Source organism: Dermacentor andersoni, chromosome 2 (genome assembly GCF_023375885.2).
Source record: "Dermacentor andersoni chromosome 2, qqDerAnde1_hic_scaffold, whole genome shotgun sequence".
Taxonomy (NCBI): Eukaryota; Metazoa; Arthropoda; class Arachnida; order Ixodida; family Ixodidae; genus Dermacentor; species Dermacentor andersoni.
The window spans coordinates 130,979,648-131,004,327 of NC_092815.1; the positions used below are offsets into that span (position 1 = coordinate 130,979,648).

At 47.6% G+C, this 24,680-nt stretch overlaps 1 protein-coding gene and 1 long non-coding RNA gene across 4 annotated transcripts in view; both read left to right on the forward strand.

Moving 5' to 3' along the window:
• The window catches only part of Pgant5 (polypeptide N-acetylgalactosaminyltransferase 5), a 390,813-nt gene that overhangs the window by 115,099 nt on the left and 251,034 nt on the right, over positions 1–24,680 (forward strand). The window lies entirely within an intron of this gene.
• LOC140216150 (uncharacterized) lies at positions 5,308–7,344 on the forward strand. The gene is made up of 3 exons (XR_011892829.1): positions 5,308–5,862; positions 6,676–6,787; positions 6,999–7,344. It is a non-coding gene; the product is annotated as an uncharacterized lncRNA (long non-coding RNA).

Below are 24,680 nucleotides of genomic sequence, written 5' to 3' on the forward strand. Positions count from 1 at the left end.
ATATTCGAATGACAGTCCCATGCTAAATTACCTCTGCAGGTTGTAAGTCGTACTTTACGAATTTTCTGACGCATTTTACTTTGAGAAGCTGAGTTAGTTCAATAAGGCGCTTGCGCTAGGCGGAGGACCTGCAAGAAGGAGGATGGCTGCTGTGACAAAGGGCTTTGTCTTTCAGTTTCCGCTAAACAGATTTATGTTTTCTCGTGTATTCGAATAACACTCCGAAGCTATCATGTCTACAGCTTGTGTGTAAGTCCTACTTTACGCAATTTCTGACGCAATTTACTTTGAAACATCAATTTAGTAGAATGAGGCACTTGCGCTTGGCGGACGGCCTAGAAGAATGAGGATGGATGTTGCACTTCGCATACTTGGGTGCGCGCGTGACGTATACGTCGCTTGTGGTGGTGCTTGTGTGACGTCGTTTAACGTCGGCAGCAGTTTCGCTGTAAATCCACTTCCAGAGGGTGTAGTGGAGGTGGGTTTTTTTTTTTTTTTTGTCTTTTGAAGCCAAACACGTTCTTTCTGTATTACTTTTTTTTGTTAAATGTGTATTTAAAAACTCCCGCCGCTTCTTTTCCACACAATATGGACTTGCCAACCTTTTTAACTGAGAGTCTCGTCTTATGGCTGTATGTACTGTACCTTGTTTCCTTTCTTACGTCACACGCTACTCTGCTCGGACAGCGGCGGTCGAACAGTCGTAAAAGCCAAGAACCGTCGTCTTTGTTGGTTCTATCGTCGCTTTTGTATAGGTTTGTTGCTTTGCTCTCGGACAATCTTTACGTTGCGGTGAACGGCCGTGCAAGCGCGACTCCTGCAGCAGGCGACAGCGGCGGTTGAAGCGCGAGACCAGAGCGCGCGTATACCTGGCGCGTGCGGCGCGGTTTCTAAAAATGGGAAAACTCCGTCTGTATAGCGTTGCTGGTGCAGCGACTGCATAGCATTTCATCGCCTGCGGAGAAAACATGTTTCAATCTCGGATTGGGACCGACGAAGACGACGGCGTGTGTCGGTTCTTTCGTGGGTTTCCTTTTGTTTTATCCGGCATCCCTCCAGAGGTATATACGCAAGTCGAACGAGCGGAGAAAGCAGATTGATTTGTTTCTTTCTTTTTTTGAAATCTGTGCTGGCTGGATATGTTTGTCGCTTGAGCGACGCACAGATGCCCATGCGACGTGGAGGTTATTGAAACCCAGCTTTCGTTAGGCTTGGGAGGTAGGAAGTGTTTCGTAAAATAAAAACGCGCTCGCGTAGAACATGGAAAAAAAAAAAAAAAAAACGCCAGCTTTCAATCGACGTTCACGCGTCGGGCTGGAGGGGGGCGGGAACTTCCCTGCGGAAGCGTTTGAATGCGTGCGGCCGGCGTTCGATGTGTGTATCGCCGAAGCTCCTGAAAAACCGACAAAGTGCGAGAGTTCATAGTACCGTTTTCCTTACATACCGAAGTGCGAAGTTGAGCCACCGCATAAGCGCGGTGCGAGTCGACTTAGTTTTTTTTTATTGTTTCTTTTTTGTGTTGTTTTTTTTGCCTGTCCCCCGCGGCTGTTTCTTGTTGCTTCTCTCTTTTTTCTCTCTCTTCATTTCTTCCTTTATTTCAACTCCAATGGCTTTGCGAACACCGCTGACATGTCGAGTGGGGATTCGCGCGTTTCCCTTGGGGGATATGCCAGCTTCTGCGCTTTCGATAACGGCTTCACCGCTTTGCTGGCATAGGTCTTGTATTGGTTCGCCGATTTTCTTTCTTCCCTTTTTCATTCTATGTTGCTTTTATTTAACTGCCTTTCTTCTTTCTCTCACTCTCGCGTGTGCTGTCTCCGAGGTGCTTAAGGCTTGTAATGCCGACTTGGAAGTTTCAGATCTTGGAAGCGAGCTCTTTTTTCGAGTAGTGCCAAGCCCTTACAGATGTAATTTTGGAGATGTTTCCGTTTCACGGTTTTCAATCGTCAATCCTGGCGCCCCATTTCTAAAGCTTTCCTGCGTCGCCCGTTCGGTATTGAATAATTTCTTATATGCTTGACGCTGGCGTTAACTGCACTTTCTTGCTACCGTGTTTATTTGTATGAAGACGCGCCAGCGCCTGTACTGAAAACAAAAAAGTTCCGGATCCATGATTTACACTGCGTTCACCACATTGCAAAGTGTTGTTCAGGTGCTCAGTCGAGACACGTCCTGCCTCTTCGAGGAGCGAAGGGCAACCGATGGCCGTCCGGGGCAGAATATCTATCTATCTATCTATCTATCTATCTATCTATCTATCTATCTATCTATCTATCTATCTATCTATCTATCTATCTATCTATCTATCTATCTATCTATCTATCTATCTATCTATCTATCTATCTATCTATCTATCTATCTATCTATCTATCTATCTATCTATCTATCTATCTATCTATCTATCTATCTATCTATCTATCTATCTATCTATCTATCTATCTATCTATCTATCTATCTATCTATCTATCTATCTATCTATCTATCTATCTATCTATCTATCTATCTATCTATCTATCTATCTATCTATCTATCTATCTATCTATCTATCTATCTATCTATCTATCTATCTATCTATCTATCTATCTATCTATCTATCTATCTATCTATCTATCTATCTATCTATCTATCTATCTATCTATCTATCTATCTATCTATCTATCTATCTATCTATCTATCTATCTATCTATCTATCTATCTATCTATCTATCTATCTATCTATCTATCTATCTATCTATCTATCTATCTATCTATCTATCTATCTATCTATCTATCTATCTATCTATCTATCTATCTATCTATCTATCTATCTATCTATCTATCTATCTATCTATCTATCTATCTATCTATCTATCTATCTATCTATCTATCTATCTATCTATCTATCTATCTATCTATCTATCTATCTATCTATCTATCTATCTATCTATCTATCTATCTATCTATCTATCTATCTATCTATCTATCTATCTATCTATCTATCTATCTATCTATCTATCTATCTATCTATCTATCTATCTATCTATCTATCTATCTATCTATCTATCTATCTATCTATCTATCTATCTATCTATCTATCTATCTATCTATCTATCTATCTATCTATCTATCTATCTATCTATCTATCTATCTATCTATCTATCTATCTATCTATCTATCTATCTATCTATCTATCTATCTATCTATCTATCTATCTATCTATCTATCTATCTATCTATCTATCTATCTATCTATCTATCTATCTATCTATCTATCTATCTATCTATCTATCTATCTATCTATCTATCTATCTATCTATCTATCTATCTATCTATCTATCTATCTATCTATCTATCTATCTATCTATCTATCTATCTATCTATCTATCTATCTATCTATCTATCTATCTATCTATCTATCTATCTATCTATCTATCTATCTATCTATCTATCTATCTATCTATCTATCTATCTATCTATCTATCTATCTATCTATCTATCTATCTATCTATCTATCTATCTATCTATCTATCTATCTATCTATCTATCTATCTATCTATCTATCTATCTATCTATCTATCTATCTATCTATCTATCTATCTATCTATCTATCTATCTATCTATCTATCTATCTATCTATCTATCTATCTATCTATCTATCTATCTATCTATCTATGTAATCTCAAACACACATGCGTGTGACCTGCTTTCCACATACACTTTTTTCCAGTCTGACAGTCCTAATGCTCATGCATTAGAAGATATAAATTTAGGGAAAATAATTCGTGCGCTACCTGCTCGCCTTATTGCTTTGAGAGATAACCACAAAGCTCACAAATAAAAATAATTATTGTTGTCTATGTACAGGGTGTACGTCCCAGCTAACATTAGCCAGAGTTTAAAAATATGTGAATGCCACGTAGCTGGACAGAACCAAAGTAAGGTTGCTTGTCATTGCTTTGAGATACTCAAAATATTTTTCATTCCGCATAATTACATAATTAGTTTTAATTAATGAATCAACTTCTCAAGTATTATAATTATATGAAAAATGTCAATGAGAAAATTGTAGAGCGACATGAAAAACTCCTGATATAGCTTTACGTTGCTCAATACGTGCTACATAAAAGTGTTTTTCCGAGCGTCAAAGCAGCCCGCGAACACACGCAAAGCGGCCAGTAGCGCGGCAATTTCAGCGATGGCATCCGCGTTCTCGCGAGAGAACTTCACGGCCTATAAGTGAGCGCTGATGCCGAGCACAATTTTCTGTAATAATACTTTACGGCAGCAGCAAACTGTAAGTATGGTGAAGGTAAAGAAAAGCGAGAATCTGTAACAGCCCGTAATATGTGCGTCTGGATCACAGGTGCAATTGCTCAAGTGGCTCGGCCGCGCATATTGACTCGTCTCGGGGAGGAACAATGCGGCACATATGCGAAGATTTCTGTGTTTCGCTAGGTTTTGACGCTATTTCATATCAGCGATGCGCAGTTTCCATAGTATCCGAAAGATGTCGATGTAAACAAATGCACCGCTTAGACAAATCCGACGCCGGAAGGCTGCGCTCGAAGACTTCTTGAATATGCGAAATGTCTAATGAATGCCTGAAAGGAATACAGAAGTCGATGTGAAAGAGCAGGCATCAGCGACAACAAACTCCAAGGTAGCCGCGTGGGCGGACGGAACTCGGCGTGCCTTTTATCGGCCGCACGGCTAGCGCAACAGCGCACTCAGGCCGGCTCATACTGTAATGGGTGAGTGCTACATGACTTCCAGGAACGACATGTTACCCCGGAGAATCCATTAATAATGAAACGAAACGCACAACCGACGCACACACACAACATGGGCGCAGATGCACAAACCAACCGGCGAAAGTTCCGGCACCCTTCGAAAACGTTTCCAGCGGCGTGCGGCAGAGGGCAGCACGGGAACATGTAAAAGGCGGATTGCGCCATTGCCTTCGGATGTAGACGCAGTTACGGCTCGCAGTGACTTAAGTCGCACTCAAGCCGAGTTTGTAAAACGCTAGCGTGCTCTACTCTAGTGTCATCGTTGTGCAGTTATAGAGAGCAAGGCGCTGGGGCAATAACCCGGAATGCCGCCCCGCAAATCCTCGCAATGTAGAGGAGAGCCAGCCAATCGCATGCATGCGATATGCGCCTGCGCGACGGAGGCCAGAAGCCGTCGAGAGCAGAGTGTAGTGAAAAGTGTGACGACACATGTTCATGCACTGTGCTTTGCAGGGTGTCACAAGCGGTATATGCCATTCGAATGGTCGTTTCGGAGCGCTCCCCCAGAGATGCAGACGTAATGTAAGACCGTAACCAGGGCCCGCACACTCTCAAGTTCAACAAATGGCCACAGAGGGCGAAAAAATCGACCGCGCGGCGCTGCTAAAGAAACAGGCATAGTACACCAATTAAAAAGGTTCCCCGTTGAGCACATTATCTCCCGCTAGAGGCGCCGTAGTAAGCGCAATTTTAACCTACAAACTTTCTTCAACAGTAAACGAAGCGTTGTTATTGCATGATAAAGACTACAAAATTATAATTCCTAATTTTACATTGTACTTTTCATTACCAACTTTGTTGTTTTTTGTCATTTTAAACGCAAAATAGCGTTCAGCATCATCGACCTCCCACGTGACCTCTGGCCTGGATTTAAAATTTTTACCGGTATGTTCGCGTGCGCGGCAGGTACGGATTCCTTGGTTCGTACATTGGTTGGTTATTTTGTGCTAACACCAGTTTACTGCGCTTTGATGTCTCGCGTTATTTAATTTGGGCTGTAAGCCTGAAAGCTAGGTTTCAGTCGTGAGCCATGTGGAACACGTCTGCATCGAAATGGGAGCCGGGTCCTGCTGCAACTGGGGACAGCAATACCGGTGAGTCGTTTAACATCACTGCTTCAATCGCTATGTAATTTATTCGTCTCGTTAACTTAACGAACTAGATGCTGCATTACATAAGGGCAGTCAGGACCCTCCGTTGCTGTTTCTGAAATAAACTTTCAGTTGCGAGGCCATCATTATACACACATTCACGAAAGAGAAACGATATCGGAACGCGCGTCACATTTTTCATCTCGTTGTAGCCGTAGCCATAACTGACTGAGTTGCCTTATCAATATATCTTTTTTTTTCGAGTCCGCCGGCAACATCTTTCGTTCACAGAACCGAATAACCTTTTGATAAACTGAAGCTAAAGTACTGAATTTAATGTATTAAACAGTTGCACACATGATAATTCACCCATATTTCATACCTGTTGGTTCCAAATGTTCTTGCTGTTCAGTTTGGCTTACCTCAGGACATCTATTTTTGCAGTAGTGAAGCGGTGCATCACGTTCATGCACAAAAAGAATGCATCATTTCTAATAGCTTCATGTCTTTCATCTATTTGCTTGTGAAATCAGCAGTGTGATCTCTTCTAGTGTATAAACGAGCGCACAAATGTACTTATTTGCGATCTTAATAATACTTAAGCTGTTGACATGCATTGTAGTTACGCAGACATCAATTTTACGGAGAGTAACCATATTTATTTACCATGCTGCTTAAGCACCTTACAACAAACAGTACATTTGCATGTGTTCTGTAGTCACAAACCATTGCAATGTATATGTCGCACCTTTACGCATTTTATATTGCAAAATTGTGCTTATTCAATTTCTGATGCAGTCAAAATTTCTGTTCCAGACATGCAGTAATGAGGATGGCACCAGTATAAAGCAACACACTCCATGCACTAAACAGAAGCTGCTGCCTGCTACAACAAGGTCATTGTGAGGACTTTGGCTGCTACTACAAGGTAAACAACACCTGTTTCAGAAATAAATATGCTTGATATATGCTGTCTTGGCTTGCTAGTCTTGAGATACATGTCAGTTGTTTGTAGCAGATGATATGAACATTTGTTCATGTTTACAGTTCAGCATAATTAGTTCAAACATAAAAGAAAACACTACATGAGTTTGGATAATCTCTGCTGTATCTCATGTGCCATTGTTCTGCCCCAACAGAGTCTGTGCCAAGTACATCTTGGTCATCACGGGAGCCCCCATCTACACCAACAGGAAGGGGCTGGAGCTGAATTCGCAAGACCACAAACAAAGAAGCCATTCCAGAATTATTTGGATGAGATATCAAGTCTACGGACGACTGTTTCAAGAGTGAAAAGAGCCTACGCCATCATTCCACCAGCACGGATATTGGCCGAGTCATCCAGGTACCTCAACAACAAAAATTATTTGTCTTCAGATGTACCTGCAACCTCTGAACAAGCACAGATGACGCTGGCTAAGAGTGTTCTGTCAGCTTGCCCTTCCTTAGTGAGCTTCCTGGCCTTGCCAGTTCTTGCCAAGTATAATTTTGTTTCAACGAATGCAAGCTTTTTCATTCCACACTTTTGTTAGAGATCATTCCTATTCCTCATACAAACAATAAAGGTCAACCGATTCTTTGCTCATACTTAATGCCAGTCACTGTCTAGTAGCATAACATATGTGTAGCAGTTCTTTCTAGTGTATGTTGCCATGTGCAATTCCTCTCCTGAAATAGCTGATGCAGCATTGGCGTGTGTCTTGCATTAACCTTTACACTGTGTGCTATGTAGCATTTAACTTTTGTTAATGTTTTTGGCTTTCAATGCTTGCAAGGTAGAGTGGCTTCTTTCTTGAATGCAAGCTTTCTCATTCCCATATTGACCTAGTCTCATTCAGGATTGCTATTCTTGCTTGACAGCCTGTGTTTTTGTGCAAGCTACATTGAAGTGATTGATTGCAGAATCTGGTTTCGGCGCTGTCCGACTTGGTACTTGTCACCGTTTTACGTTTCTCATATGTGGGAGCCTGGTCAGTTGCATTGGGAAACAGTCTCTCGAGGCAAGCACCTGCTCCTACAGTCCGCACAGTGACATAGACTGCGAATTTACACGCACACCGTGGTTGGTGCTCCCCGTTCCGTCCTTTCCTCCTGCTGCCGTGTGCAAATTTTGCTTGTGGTCTTCCTCGGCCATGATTTGGCGTCAACGGAGACTCTCATACATAATTACATGGTTCTAAGTGTATGAAGTTGATATCCACATGTGTGGAAAGGCCTGCAAAAGTGACTGCAAAATAGTGATGTTCACAAAACCAACCATGCCCATATATAGAGAATGTGGGGTACCAAGTGTGAGTTACACATTAGTGGCATGCAAAAGAACAAAAAGAAACATGCAGGTTGGAAAGGCGGTAACGCTAAAATGCCGGGCACTCCATGTCGCTGTTGGCTGTGGTAGCAGATGCTTGCGTCACCCGATTGCTTCGCAATGCAAGCTGCTCATATTCAACGCCAACTGTCGGTGCAATGGGACACACTGTCCAATCTGCTTGCGCTGCTGGTTGGTGCTTGTTACCAGACTGCAGTGTGCGACGAAGGCAAGCACTATGCCTACAGTCGGACGGTTGAATGTGCCGCAAGCAACCCGTGTGCGTGTATGCTCACTGTTGTCCTGTAGATCGTAGCCAATGCATAGTGCCAATGTATAGATTGAGCATTATGTTAGAGTATGCTGAAGTGATTGATTGTATAATCTTGTTTCAATGTTGTCCCACTTGGTCATGGTTGCCGTGTTACATTTCTGGGATGTGGCAGCCTGTTCAGTTGTATTGGCCAATGGCCTCTCGAGGTAAAGCACCTGCTCCTGCAGTCCACACAGTGACACAAACTCCCTGTTTACATGTAGTGTGATTGGCGCTCCCTGTTTGTCCTTTCCTGCTGCAGCCGTGGGTAAAGCGTGCTTGTGGCCTTCTTTGGCCATGATTTGGCGTGAACAGAGACTATCATACATGATTACATGGTTTGAAGTGTATGAAGTTGATATCCACATGGGTGGAAAGGCCTGTAAAAGTGGCTGCGAAATGGCGATTCCCACAAAACAGACCACATCCATATTGAGAGCAGGTGGGGCACTAAGTGTGAGCAACACATTAGTGGCCACCGAAAGAACAAAAAGAAACGCGCATGTAGGAAAGGAGGTAACACTAGGACGCCGGGTAGTTCATGTCGCTGTGTTGGCTATGGCAGCAGGTGCCTGCGTCACCCGATTGATTCGCAGTACAAGTTACGGTGACTGTCAGTGTAAACAGGTGGGGCACTGACCAATCTGCTTGTGCTGCTGGTTGTCACTCGTTAGTAGACCACCATGTGCGACGTAGGCAAGCACTGTGCCTGAAGTCGGATAGCTGAATAAGCTGTATGCAATTTGTAGTGCGTGAATGCCCACTGTTGTCATATGGATCTTAGCCAATGTACAGTGTATTGTCTGAACCTTATGCGGTGATTGAATGCAGAGTCTAATTTGATAATGGTCGCCGTGTTATGTTTCTTCGATGTGGCGACCTGGTTAGCTGCATGGGCAACAGCCTCCCGAGGTAACTATCTGCTCCTGCACTCCACACAGCGACAAAGACTCCCAATTTACATGCACCGTAATTGGTGCTCTCCCCATTCGACATTTCTTGCTGCAGCCGCCGGCAAATTATGCTTGTGGGCCTTCATCGGCCGTGATGTGGCGTGAGCGGAGACAGCACACGTTATTACATGGTCCAAAGTTGATAGCCACATAGGTGGAAAGGCCTGCAAAAGTGGCTGCAAAATGGTGATGCCCACATTGAGAATGTGGGGCACCAACTATGAGTTACACATTAGCGGCCCCCGAAAGAACAAAACGAAACGTGCAGGTTGGAAAGGCGGGAACGCTAAAATGCCGTTTAGTCCATGTCGCTGTGTTGGTTGCGGCAGCAGATGCCTTGCGTCACCCGATTGCTTCGCAATGTAAGTTACGGCGACTGTTAATGAAAACAGGTGGTGCACTGCCCAATTTGCTTGCGCTACTGATTGTCGCTCGTTACCAGATCGCCATGTGCGGCGACGAAAGTGAGCAGTTTACGAGCTCGCGTTAATGGTTTCAGCGCATCTCAACATGCAAATTTTATTTCTGATCTTGTATGAGAAGGTGCACTGCTTTTTCTTCTGCCAATAAAGTCGCACGTCCTGTTCACTCACTTGTGGCTTGTTTGTATGGGCGTCAGTAGAGGCTCTTTAGTCTCCTGGCCATTAAAACGCGGCAGCTGAGGCATGCCGCAAAGCCAGCGAGGCGAGCACGGCGCGTACCCAGCGTACGGCACCGGTATAAAGCGGCCATATTGAATATTATACTAAAAAAAAAAGACATTTCCGCTTCCTGATTAAGTATCGCCATCTGTCGGGCCCCCCGCTAAGTTCCATGCGCTGCCGCTTCTTATTTTCGAACCACTGTGGAAGGTACAGTTTCCCTTCTCTAAAGTTGTTCTTTATTCTATGCCGTAACTGTAATAGTTATTGCAAGCAAGCACAAGCATGATTACGATGGTTCTACTGAATTACGGTTCTCTGGTAGATCAGTTTAGTCTCGTAATCGAGCTTTGAAGCGTGAATATGGCAAAAGTTAGATGAGTTTCGCTCGTTGAATGAGGAAGGAATGCGTTTGGGCAAGGATGTCGCCTGCATTACTTTTTCTTTCTTTCCTTTTTTCAGTTTAAGCCAATAAACTCGTTCAAGTCATAAGCGGTTGCCCGAACGCATTTAGACGAGCATACGTGAGCGAAAGGACAATGACGCCTTTGCTGTGCACAAAAAAGAAAACGAGAAATAAAGAACACAGTCGCCAATGTTTAATCGAAGAAAGAGAGAGAGAGAAAAGCAACTGCCTCTCTCGGAGGCTTTGTCGCCGGGACTTGTCTGTTGTCAAAAGGACCGCCTGCACGTCGTTCGCATGATCTCGGTGGTTTGTGCCCCCTGCTCCTCCCCCCCCCCCCCCCCCCACACACACGCACACGGGCACAAAGGATGCTGAAGGTCACGTCATTAACGTTATTACCCTTCCACAGCGAGATACTTGTGTTCTTAATAGGTGCAAAGGGATCCGTATAAATGGGAGCAAGCGTCGTCTTGACCGTCATCGCTCCTGTATGCACTTACCGACGTTCTTTCTCTCTTTTCCTCCCTTGTCGCGCGGAAAGCAAAAACCTTTCTCGCATCAGTAAGGGGAGGATTCGTAAGAAAGCGTCTCGCGCTAGCAACTGTGTAACGCTTTTTTTTTCCTTACTCCCGCACCGCGCGTGCTCACTTTCATTTTCTTTCTTTCAAATCTTAATGTTGGACGCCGCTTTAAGACAATAGGAACAAGAGGAGCCAAAGCGCGTGGCCCCTGCTTCATTCGTGGATACTGAAAACGCTTTTTAGTTTGGGATTTCATTTAGTTTACTGCTTGTGCCTTCGGAGTTCTTCCCTTCGAAGCTCAAAGAGCAAGAGCCCCCCCCCCCCCCCCCCCCCCCATCCCGGTCATCCCCACCCTTCTCTAGCGTGGCGCGTTCTTCTCGCTGCCCTGGTCTGCTCATCGTGCGTCCCGCTAATGCAGCAGGCGGCAGACGCGCGCCTCTTTGTCGTGTTCATATGCGCGCGCGCATTCTTCGCGTCTCTTCTTTTCTCAATTTTTTTTACGACCGGACGAGGCCTTCTTTACGACGAGCTAAAAGGCAGCGAACAAAAGGACGGAGATTCTCAATGTGTAAATCGTGCTCTCCCTACTTTTATTTCTTTGGCTGCTGCAATGGAGCCCCCGCTGCTGCTGCCGATGCAGGTGCTGAGTCTTCGCTTGATCTCTCTCTCTCTCTCTCTCTCTCTCTCTCTCTCTCTCTCTCTCTCTCTCTCTCTCTTTTCTACCTTTTCTTTATCGCTTGCCATGCGAGGCATGTAATGAATACGTTCAATTCTTCGCGCTTAATGCGCGCCGAAAGTAATAATCGCGCGACGGTTGACTGCGTTGATTCGAAAACGCAATTGTATGTGACACGTGTGGATCGAAGGCCCGCATATGAAGATTTCAGCGAGGTTGCAAAGTTCCCAGCGCGGGCTGGGTTGACCCGCGTTTACTTCGAGTATTCGAAGCTTCCTTGACGGTTGGGTTTGGTGCCGCGGGGGCAGTGAAGAGAGGAAACTTGATCGCATACGAAAATGTTGTGGTGCATATTGAGCTTTATTTGCTCAATCTGCAGCTGTTGCATGATACCGTGCTCCGTTACAGTCTTTCTTTCCTTCCCCTCTAGTTCACAACTCACAATTTGTATCGTGGTATTAAGGACAATTGCACAGCGAAGAAGTTTCACGGTTGTGTTGTCTCCTCCGTTTTGGCGTTGCGATTTGTAATCTATGTGGTCCCAGCGTCGCGTAGATGCTGGGAAGCCAGAATCGGCAAAGCATGAAGTTCTCGCGCATTAAAAAGGCTGCTCAGTGTCCGGACAAGGTGCCGTCATTTGCGCCGAAACTGCGCAGTCCGGCTCCCAGGCTTGCCAGCAGAGGAAAAGTCAGTCGTCTTTTTCGCTGTCCTCGCCCAGTCCGCGGCCCTCGCAAAAGAGGAAACGCGAGGTCACGTGACGGAAAACCCTGTAGGCTATTGAGCGCGTAGTGGGGATCCGCCTTTATACAAAGTCACGAGTTTCCAATTTCACGCGGAAAGGAGCGAATTTGACCGGGAGTTCAGTTCGATATGGCGACTATTGCAGGGAAGCCTCCTCCTGCTACCTCCGCCTCCGCCTAATAGCCTCCGCCTGAAACGGAGGAGCTATTGGCGTACTAATTTTATTCAATGCACTTCACTGTGAAGGTTTAAACATCTTTCATTTCCATTGCCCTAAAGCAGCGCGTCCGTCAATACATTTTTTTTGACCCACGCGGTTTGGGAAATTTCGCCTGGGGTTCCGCTGGATTCCGCTGGACATGTTCGTAAATATAGACTCGGCAACTCAAACTTGCCTGACGCCTCACCTCCCTTCTTTCGGGGCCTGTCAGCGTCTTAGCCCTTGGTAAATAGGCATCCATGGTGTCCGGACGTCCCAAGGCATTTTTACTGTGATAGCCATTATATGGACACTCCAGGCGCATTTATGCCGTCGCCGTGATGTTTCGTATAAAGTCTAAGGGTGATACCACCGTCACTACGCGCCCTACGCTGTATGTGCGAGTAAAAGCATGCGAGGGGAGCCTACCATCGGCGGCCCAATCTCGCCCGCGCGAAAGAAAGGGAGGCAAGTGGGGAGGGCAGCGCGCCGTCTTCCGTCGGGCGCGAGGCACCCAACGTTGCGAGGCTCCGGGAGAGGGTGGGGGGGGGGGGGGGGAGTTAGCGTTTTACTCCGGCGGCACCTGCGCATGTGGCTGCTGCGCGCGTTCGTGCGGCCGTATCTTGATAGCGATCTGCATTGGGGGCCGAGTCTTGGTGCGGCGACGGCTTGTACGTAGCTTTGTGCGTGGCGTGTGTTCTCGGCGCTCAGCTTGCGTTGAATCGATGGGCAGCACGATCACTTCGCTCGCTGCTGCTGCCGCGCTCGCTCACACCAGCCTTTCGACAGCGAGTGTCTGGGGTCATCGAATGTGATGTCTTCATGTTTACTGTGTGCACTGACACCATGCTTGTTGATTTAATTAGCAAGCGAACGCTTACAAGTTTACACGGCCGATAAAAAAACAGTCCTTACTTCGTATGGCTGTCTGCGAATTTGCTATCGCAGTCGATGCTTCGCCTTTCTGGCGAAACTACGACTTTTTTTTGTTAATGGTAGCTTTTAGTGGCACTCTCGTCGCGATTCCTCCTCGCCATCCGCTCTTCACTGTACCCTCCCGTGCATATATACTCTCCTCGCTGTCGGTGGGTAGCTATTACCGCTTGTCTATCACGTGGTTAGGACCTATTGCCCGTGAGCATTTTCCTTTACATTTTTTGGTACTAGAACTCAAAATTGCCACTTGACGCTCCCTCCTAGTCTCTTCTTTTTTAATTCTCCATGGGATAAACCAATTGGCCTAGCAGTGCGCGTTGTTAGGACCGCATAGATGGCGCCACAATGCTCTGTGATGGTACCCAGCAAGAAGCGTAGGTAGCGTTCACTTACTAGAAGCGCTTGTATTTAAGTGGAGGCAAACATCAATGGATCAGCCGTCAAGATAAGGAAAAGACATTTGGAGTATTCGAGGAAAAAGACTGGGGGAGAGATTGATAGGAGCAAATCCGTTACAAGTACATGGGTTGCGGTACAGGGTAGATATAAAAGATTTAAGGAGGTGAAAAAAGGACTGAAGGGTGTACGAAACGCTACGATGAAAAGCATGTATAGCATACCTGATTAACTCAAGCAGGCTAGGCGTCTATTTGACACCGATGGAATTCCAATAAATAATCAGCATCATATGGCACACATTGCTACATTGCTTATGTTGGAGTAACATCGTTACAGGACTACGCTAACTATATACACTCCGCTATGTGATGATCATAATGTTGCGCATATGACGACGACGATGTATATCTTTAAGATGTCCATGATTGTGACTGGGGATTGTGACATTGAAATAGCTAACCCCGCCGACAATTCGTTCCCGGTATCCATGGAAAAGATTCGTTTTTCATCTGACCAGCGTTGGCTTTGTACTGACAGTAGATTACTGGCCACATCTTCGCGAAGTATCCAACGTTTTGAAATGCGTAGGTACGTTTCGCATATACTCTACTCGTGTTAGCGTCGCGCATCGGCGAGGCCTTCTATTTCTTTGTTAATGTATTGAGGTTCGCCAACTTTGTCGTTGAGTGATGGGAAGCGGGTACACAAAATTATTTCTGTGCGGATAACTGATGCTGTATTGCGATAAACGTCTCCTCGTCGCTGTGTTTCTTCAGCCTTCAGCAATAGTAAAGGCACACTTTCGGCATTTACAAACATTTCTTAGTCAGCAATTGCCACTTAACCAGTAGTTTGTTTACCTGTGTTTATTCTAACTATAACCATAAAAATTTACCTTTATGACCGCGGAAATTTTCACTGCTGACGCGCGCGTCCGAGCAACGCCACGATGCAGCCAGACTTAAAAAAATATGCGAATGCCACGTAACTGGACAGACCAATGTAATGTTGTTTGTCGTCGCTTGGAGATACTCAGATATATATTTTTTTGCATTCCTGCTAATTACATAATTAGTCTGAAATAATCAACTTCTCAAATATTATAAATAGATGAAAAGTGTCAATGAGAAAATTACAGAGAAACACTAAAAACTCCAGATACAGCTTTTTGTTGCTCAATACGTGCCACATCAGTGTTTTTCCAAGCATGAGAGAAGTCCGCGAATACACCCAAAATTACCGTGCGACTGGCCGCTAATGGTTATGGATGTTGCCTCTACCTTTGGCGACCATAAAAATCCGAAGCATGTTTAAATATAGTTTTATGTAGTAATTATTCGCTTCCGCAACTGGAAATCGAAGGGTTGCGTTAGGCGATAAGATTACACGCGTGATTTCAGAGTTTATGATCAACAATTTCTTTCATTGTCTCGTGCATCTTATTTTGCGTATTTCATGATCTGCGCACGACATGTGCATGTGAACGCGTTTCGTTCTTTTTTGAAGCCAAGCTTGCTTTGCCTCCTCTCCCGACTTTCCGGGCGCTGCTGCCGCGGTGGTCTTGCTCGCGCGTGCCGCTGGGTTCCTTGCAACACCACCAGATGGCGCTCGCCTCCGCGCGTCCCGACCGAAGACGCCGCGGCAGCGTTTCACAGTTTGTGCGTATAGCACGAGCTGTGCTTGCTTTCCTGTGCGACAAAAATGCAGGTGCTGGGTGGTTGAGGTCGCGTGCTGGACTGTGATAGTGTAAACATTACAGTTGTCCATAGCCTGAAGAGAGCGCTTGGTGCGGGCGTCTCAACAGCGTGCTGGACACGTGTACAGGAGTGCGTAAACACGCGCCAGCAAAATGGCTCCAAAGCGTGCACTCAGCGTCGAGGACACCCAGGCCCGAAAGAAGCGGAGCGCGGAACAGGGAGCGTCTTCGCTACGCAACGAACCGTGGTGTAGTCCGCGAATGTATGTAAACATTGTGTGCATACAATTATAACTTTAATTTAATTACACACAGCGCACGTGACTGAAGGTTAACGCTTCTGCCACGTCAGTCAAAGCAAACAGCATACAAAGCTTCACTTTCATCGATTTCCACAGTGTGTTGGACCCACCAATTTCTCTCTCTCTCTCTGTTTGTGTGTACGTGTGTGTGTGCGTGTCCGCGTGCGGGCGCGCAAACATGCATGCATGCATTTACTTTCCGTATGTTTCTTCACACAGTAAACCTGTCGTTAAAAACGCTTTTTCTTTTGTGTTCTTTTCCCCCGTTTTCCTGTGTCCTAAAGCTAGACAGCGCAGTTTGACAACAATGCTTTTCCACTTAGCCCCAACGGAAGCCTTATTGAACGCGTAAGAACGTTGCAGAAGTTCCAGCAGATCTGTCTGCGACCGTAACTGCAATGCGTATCGCTGCCGCCACTCTTGTGCCTCCACACGCGTTGGCTCCGTGCAGTCTTCCCAGCGCCTGCGGCGAGACGGCGTTCAGCTCGCCGTCGACGCGGCCCTTTTGCCCCCGCGCTGCGCAAATGCCGCGACGAATGAATAACCTCCCGTTGTGAATAACTCCGTGCATGGCGGCTTGCGCGGGCAGACGCTCGCGCGCTCTCTGCGCGTTATGACTTGCATGCGTTAACGCAATTAGCGCTGCCGCCGCCGCCGGCTGAGCTTTCAGCGAACGTTTTCATCGCTGGCGCCCTGTGCGCGTCGCTCGCTTTTATCCTCTGCCGCTCTCGCGCTTCTTGCTGCTGCTGCTGCTGCTGCTGCACCGCTTCACTGCTTCTCGCCGTGCCGCGCGCCGTCGACTTTTCTCAGAACGCCTTCCAACTAATGCGGTGCAGCGCTGTCGAAGCCGGCGCCTGCCGTGAACGAGTCGGGGGGGCCGGATTCGGAAAGCTTACGTTTCTATTAGGAACCGGTGGCAGTTGATGCAGCCCGTGCATGAATACGCCTGGATGCGATGACCACAACTTGGGCCGGTTAAGGCAGCAGCTGTTTCGCGCGAGCGCGACATTGCAAACACTATATATAAGGCTGTCAATTCACCCCTAATTGAGGATCTGCACAGCTTCAGCAGCGTTGCTCCGTTTTACATAGGCTTGAGGTATCTGCGCTTTCTGCTCCTGCTTTTATCGCGACGGCGCCAGTACTGCAATTCTGTAAGGCTGCCTAAAATCCTGACTTACGTTAGACCACCAAAAGGCGTCGTCGGCGGCCGCGTGCTGACGTTCGATGATTTCCCAAGTGCTCCGATGCGTCCTCCGTCATTTCTTGCTACATCATGTATTTATTATTGTTTTTTGGTTCTTGTGGTGAGAGTTGGGAGACTAATTCGTTTTCGTCTCGTTTCGTTGCTGTCGTACATACTATAGCCGTACCCTATCGCCTATTCTGCCGCGCTGTCGTAACTTCAGCGGCGGCAGCTTTCCAATTAGCGCCGATGCTAACGAGCGACTCGGCTTCAGCTGCTTCGCGGGGAAACGTGTACGCAGCTCGCCGCTTTTTCGATGTTCCTGTGTGCGCGCCGCGAACACCGACGCCGTCTCCCTCGTCTTCGGCATTCGCTCGTCTTCGTCGCCTTCGACCGCTGCCGTTGCGAAGCGCTCCCCTTTTTGTGCGCGCTCACGCACCTATAGTCTATATACACCGCGCCGCTTCGCCGGTACACGCGCTATCTGCACAATACCCTCCGGGAGACCGTCACGGACCATTTTTCGCTGAAATGGGATGTGTAGGCACGTGCGCGGATAGACTTAGTCAGGTTGATATCCTGCACTTGCTGGTGTGACAAAGCATATGGACCCCCCTCCCCCTGCCCCGCCCCCTTCTTCCACCCTCTTGTTCTCTCGTCTTGTCAAGCGTGGCGCTGGAACCTAATTTGCACATCTCTTGCGTTGGCGAGAGATAAAGCGTCTACTCTTGCCGCGGGCTGTTTGTGCTTTTCCGCGAGAGGCGGTACGTCGCATAACGGCGTTTTCTCTCACTACCCATGCGGGGGCACGTTGTGCGTACGTCGCACTACAATCGTTTCCCTCGGTGAACGCCGCAGCCCCTCGACGCCCGCTCTATAAGTGGCAGACGCATCGCTGATATGATTAAGCACGTTGGACGCATCCCTGTTGTATTGACGTGTCGCTCACATGCGTGGCTCCATCACAGAGGGAGACGGAGAGAGAGAAGGGTAAGAGAACGAGGCGTCACTTGGCGAAGCATCGGCAGAAGCAGTTTCCTGCAGTAACTCTTCGTGAAGTTTGAGACATTTTTGGTTAAGATAAATGAAAAGCGTCACAAGTAAAGTTTACAGCAAGTTGCAAGCAAGAAAATTAACCATACGAAGCGCTCGAGTTTGCGTGAGAAGAGGACGTTGCCCCCCTTTGGGTGCTGAATAAGGGTCCGATGGAGGCTGAAGCAGCAAAATACTGAGATGACGCCTCAAGTTAACGTCGCTAGGGAAACGGGCGGGTGACGTGCCAGGGAATAGGAGGAGGAGCTTTTGAGAAGCGAACTAAGCAAGCACGCGGCGATGGCAGAAGCAGCAGCCGCGAGAACTGCTGCAGCAGACTTTGATGGAGCTGTGCATGGCCGAGACGCAGACGCCGCTGTTGGGCTTCTTGCTGCCTCCCCCGTATTGAATTGCGCTGGCGTCTAGCGGAAAAGAAATAACGAGGGGGAGGGAAGCCTCCGCTGAGGGACGGCGTAATGTGAGAGCCCGCGGCGACTGGCTAGGCGTGCTCGCAAAGCACGCGTCGCTTTCGGTTTTGACGCGATCGCGCGCGCGGCGCCGTTGACCCGAGGGAGACAAACGCGGCTTGCGCATGTGCTCCCTGCGTGGATATGGCGACAGCATCGGCAGACGTCGCGAAGGGAGAGCCTTGTTTTACCCCGCTTGGACGTCAAGTAAGTGACGCGCGAGTTGCGCGGCGCTTTTGTTATGTCGTTATTGTTCTCCCTGCTGCGTCGTCGTCGGTTATTATAAATGACCGGTCGTTTGTCTCGCCTGTAGGCCGCGGTCGGCCCGACAGGCTCGGCGCGTACGTAGCCCGCATCGCAAGCTTGTCGGCTCAGAAACGAGGGGGATCCTTTTGGTGCCGTCTGGAAAGTTGCTCGCTGAGCGATTGACTCGTTCTGTGTGATTTCGTGTATGCTCGACTCCTCTGTAACAGAGTAGTTGAGATAATTATTCGTTTTAAGAGATTCCTTCGCCATCGAAGATAATCCCAAAACTGCACCTCGAAAACGGGGAAGGCGCTCGTGGAACTGAAGTGGCTTAGGGCCGCGCTATACTGGTCTTTCGTAGCACTTCCGAGTGAGCGAAAACCGAGTGGAACGCATTTCTCACGTTCCTTTATAAGTTGGCCTGTCGCTCTACGCTTTTTCCATGCCGCCTCCCACAGACGCCCGTGTGTACCGGCGGGAGGCGGGTGCACGTGCATATATTACATTTACGCGTGCGCGCCGTTGACCTGTCGCTACAGCACCTTCCTTGCTTCCTTCCTTCCTTTTCTCCGGCGTCACGCTTCACCATCTTCGGTCATCCACCGCGCGAGGCGTTGCAGGAAAACTAGTGCGCTGGCCACTGAAAAGTTGCGACACGCGGATTTTCGCTAGTCCTGTATGTGCAGCACACCACCGCCGTGGTGACAGCCACCACATGAATGCCCACCCCCCTCCCTTCCGCCCATTGTATTATGGCCGCAATAAACCGATGAGTGCAGCTGATTCTGTGTTGGGAGTTACGAACCTCTCTGCACGATGGGCTGATTTGTCACGCCACATCCCAGCCGGTGATCCAGCGGCCGCTTGAAGTGCGCGGACTGTATTGCAGTAAAGCTTCGACTGGGGCTAGTTGGCATCGCGTGGTTCTGCCTGCTGCGCTACACTGTTATACAAAGGACTTTTGCGCACATGTGTGTCTGTGTTTCTTGTCCTTTGCATAACAGTACAGCGCAGTAAGCAGAACGAGGGCTGTATTGCGACGTGAGACGTTCGGTGCCGTAATCAGACGGGGGCCCCCCTATCTGGGACGGTTGGCGCGCGCACGTGGAACGTCTTGTATGGCCGTCCACGGTGACGTAAGCCCTTCGCGTCAGCCAGACGGCCCTCTTCCCTGGAGACGTTCGTGATAGCCGCCGAGCGGCGTGACCGCCTGCGGAGGAAGAAGCCGCTTGCTGGCACGAATTGTCCCACGTCTACTGGGCCTGTGCCCTCCGGGCGCGGTGCTGTTGCGACACGTGCGACCCGCTCCATGGTCGTAGACGCGCGCGAGGAAAATGTCTTCTTCGACGTCAAGTGTAGTCAGATAACTAGAGAATCGATAGCGTTACTCGCGCAGTGAGTGCTTGCGCCACCGCAGACACGTAAAGCGCGCTGCGGTTGTACTGAAAGTTGAGCGACTTTGTGTTGGTTCGTTCTCGGAACAGCGCGAAGAGACTGGACGTGGCCGAAGAGACGAGACAGCGCTGTCGCCTCTCTTCAGTTATTAAGTTGATAGCCGGCGCTGTCATTCTTTTCCTCATTCAGTTCCCGTCTTCTCGCGCTTTTCCGAGAATAAATCTTTCGTAAATATTTGAAGGCAATCGACAAATACAAGAAGTGCGGCAGTCTAATAATGTCCGTGCTTCATATATAACGCGGGCGGCGCTGCGATAGCTGGGAGCCTTAATTTCTTATGCGTTGACATACTGAGGAGATGGCGGGCTATAGTTGGTTGCCCATTGTTGTTGTATATAAAGGCGGTACACTTGTGGAAACGTGCACGAACTGCAGAAGAGGCAAACATGAGCTTTGACTGGTGTTTGCCCCCTTTTGTGTTAGTGCGCACGTCTATATACAGGCGAATACTAATGAGTACATTGTGGCGCCGAAAGGAAAATAAAGACTTAGGAGGGAGAGTAAGAAGCGACAGGTTGAGCGCTCGACTGTCGTTTCTTACTCTCCCTCCTAAGTCTTCATTTTCCTTTTGGCGCCACAATGTATTCATTAGATCTCAACCAACTCGCCCAACAACAAGTTCTACTCTATATACGCGTACAAGTGTATAACAGCCGGTATGCGTTGACGCTTGAACGCCCGTAACAAAACACGCGCAACAGGCGCGCTATAGCAGCGTCCTCATGAGGCCCACGTAGCAATTAAATCACGTTTTATGCATGTTTGCTCTCGAAAGTGGGGTGGGGAGACAGAATTTCTCGCCTTTATTGCCGCTCAGTACTTAGCACGCGTTCTTTCGCCACAAGTCTCGTGTCCTTGAACCTAAGTCATAACGAATCTGGCTGGGGCAATTAAGTGCTGTTAATGACGCGTAATCCGTATGCAAAGCGTACTCTGCTTGCCGGCAGTCATTTGTCTTTGGTTTGAATTGTGTTGTGGTGTGGTTCTCTTCGTTCGTCAAATAACGGCGAGTAAAAATTAAAAAAAAAACGGGGGAGGGGGGTGGGACGAAGGTAGAAGAGACAAGCACAGCGCTGGCATGCGTTCGTTTCTTGTTTTTTTTTACGTGCTGTTATTTGACGGTCATTAGTAACCTGCTAGCCTGAATTTCATTTGTAGTGATTCTCTTGCAGAACCGCTACGAAGTTTCATTTGTAGGAGATAATGCGCACGTAAGCATGCACGATAGACTGCGAATATGCACGATAGACTGCGTAAGCATCCGAGACAGCCAACACAATTACAAGGCAGTAACGGCTAACTCTAGCGGAACATATATAGCGCTCCAGCATAGCGCTAGAGCTATGCGCGGAATCCACGGTGTCACTTGCGAGTCCTAATTTTACCGGGCGCGTTGCGAGGGCTTAGAAGAATATCGGCGAGAAACTGTTAAGTTTCTTAAACACGTGAAGAATTCTTGCCTGATACCAACCTTTTTGGGATAAGCCGGTCGGTATCCAGCTATGTATTCCTGTCGCACCTCGTTTTGAACCTGTTCAATAATAATAATAATAATAATAATAATACATGTCTGATGGTGGGAATGAACCAAGCGCAGTTGTGTGAAGGCCTTAGAAGGGCGGCCCTCTTGTCTTCACGCAAATTGTGCACCAATAATCTGTGCCTGCGGTAACGTTGACGACGACAGGCGGGTGCGGCATTTCGAGATCTCCTATAAGTACCAAATTCGAATGTCTTATGCTATATCCGTGCAACGCACACTTGCCAAGTGTCATCCTACTGCGCGCGAGGAGCCCATGGTGTATAGAGTTTGTCTATTTTCGAGAATATATGCATCGGCGGACCCGTAAGTGCTCCCATTCGCGTCCGCACGTCGCGTTTTGCGGGTATACCGAATCGCTGGGGTACCGCGCTCGGCCAGCTTCCTCCGGTGAGCACCCTTTCCCGTGGCGTCGTTAGCGCGCCGTCGTCAGCCTTCGGCGCCTAATAACGAGCGCCGTGCGTGCCACTTCGGCGGCTGTCGGAAGGTCGCGCCGCAGCGGCCGCGCTTTTGTTGACCCTGCCGCCGTTTTGTTGCAACCGCGTTTGTCGGATCATCTGCCGCTTTGAACGCAAGGGATTGCGCAGCTGCGTGGCCGAGGCCTCGCTCGCTTCCTGGCTCGCTTGGTTGCTGCGCGGCAAAGCCGTGTTACCAGAGCAACTGCGGAGGTCATAGCGTTTCCCACAAGAGTTACCGTATTTACTCGGATATAGGCCGATAATCCTGCTCAGAAAAAAAAAAAAAAAAAATCACCGACCATTGCGATACTCCGTAGTGTGAAATTTGAGCGCAGTTCTATGCGTTTTTCCAATTCGCGATATATTGAGGCAAAGAGATCGTCGTGTCTAGATCGTTGAAAATCTTATCTACGGGTCAAGCGCGTCGGCTCTTATACATGACTCGTCGAAGGTTCCAGTGTAATCGCTGGTGCTGCATGCGTGGCTTCCAGAAAGTACTACACAATTCGTGTCGCGCATACAATCAGATTACAAAACAATAGCAAACCATGACAGTCCAAACAAGCGCGAATGTGACCAAACGAAGAAGGTTAAGGAAAAATTTGAAGCACGCTTAACCTTCGCCTTTAAGAGTGGAACGCGATAGCATTCAAAGGTACCCGACAGCTTCTCACGCTTCCCGGCAACTGCAGCTTATCTAACCGCAATGTTTACCTCAAAACGCTGGCGGCAAACGCTATGCACGAAGGCGAGCTTTCTGGTAGAAACGCGGCCTCTTGGGTGGGCGGCGATGTGGCGGGGCCGAGCGTCATTTGGAGGTGTTGCAAGGAACCGGGCGCGCCGCTTTATGGCCTTTCAGCAAATCTCGGAGGCCATGGCCGCTCTATGAATGGTAGAAACACTGGAGAAGGGGTTTGTGTTTACAGTCCCCGCGTAACAGAATTAGGTTTTCTCGTATATTCAAATTACAAACCGACGCTATCATGTCTTTAGGTTGTGTGTAAGTCGTACTTTAGATTTTTTCTTTTTAACATATATATATATATATATATATATATATATATATATATATATATATATATATATATATATATATATATAATCTTGTGAAACCCACTTAGTTCACTAACTTCCTTGCAATACATGGAGAGCCTGCGTGGTTAGGTATGCGTGGTTCGAAATGATTTTTGCCGTAACGACGGTCGACGCTGGACGCAAAACGCTGACGCCGGCTTTTCGGCGACACGTGCGTTGTCGCGTTAAAACTGGTGGAGTGGAAGTCGCCTCTACCGGCCTATGGGCTTGGGTGAAGCCGGCGGCGGCCATCTTGCGGGAGGCAAGAAGCGGCCTGCGAAGAGCTTCGCAGCGCTGTTCGCCGACATTACCAGTGGTTTTTAATTGCTTAACTGAGTTTTAAGTTCTAATGCAACACTGTGGGCTACGAGGCCAGCCATATTGGAGGTCTCCGGATTTCAGATATCAGAGTACTGGGGCATTCTTCCATTTTATCGGCATCAATATGCGCAGCTGCCGCAAAGTAGAAAAAAATTCGCGCACTACTTCACGTTTATTCACCTTCTTTAATGCAGTGTAGGAATTTATCAATGATGAAAGCTGTCAGAACAGAAAAGCAATTAAAGACTGAAAATGTAGCGTGAGAAGTAGCAGTACATGCAACAAACATAAGTTTACATTATTATCTTCATTATCATCAGGTGTTGCCGTTGCTTTAGCATACTCATTGCATGGAGGCTACGGAGACCTCAGGCCGCCAAGCTTGGAGGCCATGATTCTATCTGATGGTAGTGCTATGTAGGAAGAGATCGGTGACAAAGAAGCAAGCGATGTCGATGCGTGCGACGAGCGTCGAACACCGGAGGTCAGCCTATAGAATCGAGTAGATACGGTACCCGAGGGGACTAAGGCGCTGCGATGGTTTGGCTGTACCGTAGGGAAAACGAGGGTTAGTTAGCACGTGAATTTATGTGATCTTCGTGCTTGTTGCTTCAGAGGTTCTTCTGGTGCTATTTATTACTTTTTATATTCCAAACTTTCCAAGCGCTCATAGTTCTTTTCTAAACACGGCAAGACGATTAGTAGGGCTACGAACACGCGCAGTTATTGCTAATTGTTTCATTTATAACGCAATACGTTGTCGAAGATGGATCAGTTTGCTGAGTGGCATATATAGTTGGTTCGAAAGCCAGAAAGGCGAAGTTTACGCAAATCCACGCGCAAACCATCATTCCCATGCTGGCCGAACAGTCATGCTTGCAGTTATCGTAAACACTGTCTACCTCGTGTGGATGTTTTCCGGGCAAAAAAAGAAAAAAAAAAAACAGCTGT